Raw genomic sequence first — 6,157 nt, 5'->3', positions numbered from 1 at the left:
GTGTGTGTGTGAGAGAGAGACAGCGTTTTTAGTTAAATGTCAATATTTAAAATATACTATGACTTTTATACCATATTTTTTCATGTTGTCATGTTCTTTTAAACATGCTGGGAGCCATAAAGTTAGGAAGAGGCCCAGTAACCCGTCCAAAGTAACCTGACCAAAGTCTGACCCCTAGTAGAGGGCCTATGCCAGCACTGGAACCCAGTGTCTCCAGATCCAGAGGCATTCACCACCTCAAAACTGCCTCAAATGTCTGCAGTATGGTCTATCACAGGGGCTAATTAAGCTCATGGGATTTAGAGTCAGACAGATGTGTTTCCTTCAAAGTTTCAACAGTTACTTTCTGACCTTGGCAAGTTATTCAGCTTCCTCATTTGAAAACTAGAGGGCATAATGGTACCTACCACCGAGAGTTGCTATTAGGAGTAAATGAAAATACGCTTGAAGAACTCAGCATGGGCCTGGCAAGTAGTCAGCGTGCAGTAAATGGTAGCTGTTATTTTAAGAACTTTATTTGTTGAATGATTGACTCTGGCACATAACGCCTGCATTCAACTTGAAACACGGAGCTGTCACAGTCGTTCAGCTGAAGGGGCGGGAACTGTGGCACTCGCCAATTTTTTCTAGAAATAAATCTTTGTGGGAGGATAATGACCGGTTGGAGAGTGTGAGTCTTGAGGGAACAAAGATCGGATCTCCCGGCCCAAGGAGTACGGAAGCGAAGCCTCCCCTGCGCGCGGCAGCCACCGTGCGTAACCTCCCCTGAACCGAGTAGCAGCCGCCTGAGCCCACCCAGCCCAGGGAAAGGCTGCCTCAGAAGCCGGATTTCAGCAGAGTAGGTGCAGGATCTGCTTTAATTCTGCTCATCTTATTCTCGGGGACCACACCCTGCGCGCCGGGAGGAAGGGCTCCAAAACCACAGGGCGGAGGCTTCCGCGCGGCCCCAGACCTGACCATCTATGGTCACAGAACACACCGACCAAACAGGAAGTGGGGTGAGAGCGGAGGGTTCCCTACCTTCCCAGCCCCGCGACTGCCAGCCGGGCTGGGGCTGACCCACCGCGCCCTCACTGACCCCCACGCCCTGCGCCCAGTCTCCGCAAGTCCTCCCACAACAATGTCCAGACTAATTGCCTTCCCACGTCACAAACGGGGAAACCGAGGTATGCACGCCCAGAGACAGGCGGAGCTTGGCCTCGATCTCCACCGAGAGCTGACTGCCGCCCGGATTCCCGCCGTCAGAGAATCCTGACCCCCAGTCGTTCCAAGACCCTTTACGGACTGCAGCTTAAAGGAACCGGCCTCTGCCACTGAGACCAAACTGACAGAGGAACTGGTCACTCTTCTGTTCTTTCCAGAGACGAGATTTGCCAGGGACTTCTGCCCTTCCTGGGCCCGGGCCTCGGGGGCGATTCCGGGTAGGTAAAGCGGAACGAGGGCGTGGCCTCTCTTGTGAGCCCGCCCTCCCCGCGTCGCTCCCGCCTTGAGGGCGGGGCTCTTTCTCTGTGAGAGCCGGGCCGCTCTCTCCGGGGCGTGGCGAAGAGGGGCGGAGTCACGAGCGGGGCGGTGAGACTTCCTGCCCAGTCGCGGGCCAGCCTAGCGCTTCAGCCGGCGGCTCATTTCCGGTGGGGGCGCCGCGCCCAGTGAGGGCCCGGAAGTGGGTCGCGCGGAGATTGCTGGGCGGTTCTTGCCGGGCGGTTCTTGCCGGAAGCGGAGAGCGGCTGAAAGCAGTCCGGAGGTGAGGCGGAACTCTGAGGTGAGGGTGTGCAGCTTGGTAGGGATTGGGGTCCCTTCCGGGGCCCATCGGCCCCTGGTGTTGTTAATGGCCCTTCTGGCCTACGCGCGTGTCGTGAACCCTGCCGAGAGGGCCGGGGCTGAGGCCCTCAGGCCGACCCGGACTCTTGGGCGCGGTCTCTTGAGGTGGGGCCGGGGTGAGCAGCTGAGTCCGGGTGCCCCGGGGAGGCCCCTCTGCCCGATTTCGCAGCGCTGCCCATCAGCTTCAGCGGAGGCCTGATTCCTGAGGTGCTCTGACTGGAAGGAACCTCCGAGATCGGAGAGTCTTCCCTGTCTCCTGTTGATGCTCCCATTGCACTGATAGGTAAATTAATCCCTAGAGAAGAGGCTAGTATGAGATATATAGCGAGTGAGGAAAAGAATCGGAATCATGATCCTGGTGCCTTAGATAACCAGCCCCAGTTCTTCCCATGTTGCTCGGAACCTCTCTAACTTGGGATGGTCTTCCGGTCGGTGTTGCCCCGTAGGCTGCTGCAGGTTAAAGGCCAGCGCTGCGTGGAACTTTTTTTTTTCTCTCCTCCCAAATTGAGCCGTTTGAAATGCCTAGGGAGTTTTTAAAAGAAAGGCGGGCAAATCCTTGTATTTACAGGCAGATATCCTCCCTTTCCTCCTCGGCTGCTGCTCTTACTTTGAAAAGCCAGGCTAACATTGAAGGTGTGTACTTCTGGACCTGAAATCAGACGGCTCAGGTTTGGTCTGGCCTCAGTGCTAAGTGTCTGTGGCCATAGGTGCCTTAAACTTCTTTGAGCCTCCTTTTGTTCATCTTTTAAGTGGAGATCTCTGCTGACCCCACAAGATTAAATTCAGCGTAACAAATTGTGTTTATTCTGTGCCAGCATTTTCCCAGATGCGGGGAATGCAGCTTTAAAACAAAACAATGTAGATCCTGCCCGCGTGAAGCTAGCAGTGTTTGCAGGGATGTTTAAGAAGTAATTATAAATGTTGATGAGTGTTAGGAAAGAACAGGGTGCTCTGAAAGTATGTAACAGGGGGTTCAGGAAAAGCCCTTCTGAAGAAGCAGAGTTTTTAAGATGAATTTTGAAGGATAAATAGGAATGTGTTCGAAGAGTGGAATGAGAACATTTGAGACAGGTTAGCATCAGAACTATGTCAGTTGAAGTTCTTTGTGGGGCTCTCTCTTCAAGTGAAAATCCGGGGGCATATCAGCACATTTATCCTTTACCAGACTTTTATTTAATTAATTAATTTATTTGTATTTTTAGTAGAGATGGGGTTTCGCCGTGAAGGCCAGGCTGCTCTCGAACTCCTAACCTCAGGTGATCCCCCCACCTCGGCCTCCCAAAGTGCTGGGATTACGGGCGTGATCCACTGTGCCCGGCCCCACCAGACGTTTATTAAGACCTTAATATGTATGAGGCACATTTTAATGAGACAGCCTTTGTGGCAAAGAATACAGTTCTTCTGGAGTTTACAGTGGGAGAGGAAATAGACAAGTAAATGAGGGATGGCTTACAGTGTCATAGTGCATAGCACGGGGCTACAGGAGCACAGTGGAGAAATACCTGAGCCAGGTGCCCAGGCTTCCAGGAGGAAATGGGAGGCTAACTCTTGAAATATTTATTTAGTTACATAGGGAATCCGGAAAAGGGATTTCCAGGCAGAGACTACTACAGGTGCAAGGACCTGGAGAACCGGACAGCTGAAAGACCATGACGAGTTCAGTGTGACTGGAATTCTAGTAATGGCTGGGGAAGTGGAGGAAGTGAGATGTGGTCAGGTCAGTCATATGTGGAGGACATTGTAAGTCATGCTAAGGAATTTGGATTTTTACCCTGAAAGCTATGGAGATGCTTTGAAGGGTTTTATGCAGGAAAATGATGTCGTCAGATTTATATTTCAGAAAGTTCATTCTGTCAAGTAGGAGGGGACCAGCCTTGTGGGGAAGTAAAACAGTGTTTGGAAGCTCTTGCTGTAGACATGGCCTGAACTAAGACAGTGGAAATGGGAATGGAGAGGAGGCATCAAATGTGAGCAATATTAAGAAGATAGAATCCATAGAATTGGAGGCTGATTATGGGAATGAAGAGGTAAGAATAGCACGATTGCCTGGCTTTCTGGCTTAGGGAACTGAATGGGTAGTACCATTCAGATAGAGAGTATGAGAGGTAAATTAGGGAAGTGACATGGGAAAAAATGCATTTTGAATGTTTTTAGTTTGAGGTGTTTGTAGCACATCCAGGCAAAGATGTCTAATAAGGTGGGTCAGCTAAAGGAAACAGCAAGAGTAAAGATAGGGAGGCAGGAGAGGGCCTAAATTGTTCAGTGATACTGGGGCCTGGAGTTTTGCAGAAGACCAGACTGCAAAAAAGGTTAGATGTCGGCCAAGTTGTGAAGGGCTTTTTGTTTGTTTGTTTGTTTGTTTTGAGACGGAGTCTTGCTCTGTTGCCCAGGCTGGTGTGCAGTGGCACAATCTCGGGTCACTGAAACCTCCACCTCCCAGGTTCAAGCAATTCTCCTGCCTCAGCCTCCTGAGAAACTGGGATTACAGGCATGCGCCACCACGCCCGGCTAATTTTTGTATTTTTAGTAGAGATGGGGTTTTACCATGCTGGCAAGGCTGGTCTCGAACTCCTGACCTCGTGATCCGCCTGCCTCGCCCTGCCAAAGTGTTGTGATTACAGGTGTGAGCCTCCGCACCCGGCGTGAAGGGCTTTTAAGGCCTTGTTGAATTTGTTTGGATTTGATTTTTGTGGGTGGCAGTTTGCTAATTGATTTGCCCAGGTCCAGCATAAAGAAATTTCTGGGCTGGGCACAGTGACTCACGCCTGTAATTCTGGCACTTTGGGAGGCTGAGGCGGGCAAATCACTTGAGATCAGGAGTTCAAGACCATCCTAGCCAACATGGTGAAACACCATCTCTACTAAAAATACAAAAATTAGCTGGGCGTGGTTGCGCATGCCTGTAGTCCCAGCTACTTGGGAGGCTGAGGCAGGAGACTCGTTTGAACCCGGGAGGCGGAGGTTGCAGTGAGCTGAGATTGCACTGCTGCACTCCAGCCTGGGTGATAGTGAGACTCTGTCTCAAAAAAAAAAAGAAAAGAAAAAAAATGTCTCGCTTTTTCCAGAAATACTTCCTCAATTGGGTAGGCATAATTGATATCTCAGAGAAGTTTAAATAAAATGGTAGCAGCAAAAGTACTTTGTAGAATACAGCCTGATGTGCAAACTAAAAGTGGTGATATTGTTAAGATTTAGTGAGTATATTTTTGCTTTGGAGTTTAGCTATTGAGTCTGTAAAATGTTTTGTTTCCAACCTAGGGATGATCTTTTATTCTCACCCTTTTTCCTGGTTGCAGTTATTTTTTTAGCTTTTAAAAAGTGACTTTCTTGAGGCTGAGTTAGAGACTAGCCTGGTCAACATAGTGAGACCCCTGTCTCTACCAGAAAAAAAAAAGGTGACTTCCTCCTTTCAGTTTTTTGTGAAGCATTGTGAATCAAATATTTTTTTTACTTAAGCAAATGCAATGTGTCACTGGAAGCTGAACCTCTGGTTTGAAATTTAATGCTGAGATTTGAAATCTGAGAGTTCTCGAGCGGTATCTTACCCAATTTTAGTGATTATTACTTTGAAATGTTGCCATCAGTTTCTTTCTTTATTTGTGCTAACCTGGCTTTCATGACCTATACTTCAGTTTCTCTATGACAACCAGACAAATCTTTTTAAAGTTCTCTAAGAAGAAGCATTTTTCATCTTGTTAGTCTTCACTGACTTCATATTTACAAAGAATAAATTCTGAACTCTTTTTTCCGTCTTACAGAATTCTCTACAGTTTAGACCCTTATCTTAATTTTTATTAGATGATACAGGTTGACTTTCTAATTTAGAAAGTCGTGAACTAGCATTTTACTTAACCTTTTGTACCTCCCTATGCTCCTTATTAAATTAGAACAGGGTTTCTCAACGTTGGCACAATTGACATTTTGGGCCATATAATTTTTTTTTTTTTTTTTGAGACAGAGTCTCTATCTGTCACCCAGCCTGGAGTGCAGTGGCGCAATCTCGGCTCACTGCAAGCTCTGCCTCCTGGGTTCACGCCATTCTCCTGCTTCAGCCTCCCGAGTAGCTGGGACTACAGGTGCCCGCCACCAGGCCCAGCTAATTTTTTGTATTTTTAGTAGAGACAGGGTTTCACTGTGGTCTTGATCTCCTGACCTCGTGATCTGCTCGCCTCAGCCTCCCAAGGTGCTGGGATTACAGGCGTGAGCCACCGCGCCTGGCCATATAATTCTTTATTATGGAGTTGTCCTGTGCACTGTGGGATGTTAAGCAGCATCTGTCTCTACCCAGTAGATGCCAATAAGACTTCCTCAGTTGTGACAACCAAAAATGTCTTCAGAC

The 6,157-nt window shown here is 48.6% G+C and overlaps 1 protein-coding gene across 16 annotated transcripts in view; it reads left to right on the top strand.

The window, feature by feature from the left end:
* Positions 1-499: 499 nt before the first annotated feature.
* The window catches only part of CAP1 (cyclase associated actin cytoskeleton regulatory protein 1), a 33,196-nt gene continuing 27,538 nt past the window's right edge, over positions 500-6,157 (top strand). For 4 of the 16 annotated variants that reach the window (XM_055392386.2, XM_031010958.3, XM_055392368.2 and 1 more), the window contains exon 1: positions 500-1,421. The gene's annotated coding sequence lies outside the window, so the exon portion shown is untranslated. Of the gene's footprint in view, positions 2,102-6,157 lie in introns of all 16 variants that reach the window. The other 12 variants (XM_004025528.4, XM_031010989.3, XM_031010956.3 and 9 more) reach the window with 7 other exon arrangements.

Source organism: Gorilla gorilla, chromosome 1 (assembly GCF_029281585.2).
Source record: "Gorilla gorilla gorilla isolate KB3781 chromosome 1, NHGRI_mGorGor1-v2.1_pri, whole genome shotgun sequence".
Classification (NCBI taxonomy): Eukaryota; Metazoa; Chordata; class Mammalia; order Primates; family Hominidae; genus Gorilla; species Gorilla gorilla.
Note: the sequence above shows the minus strand (reverse complement) of the source record. Positions and strands in the feature narration are given on the sequence as shown.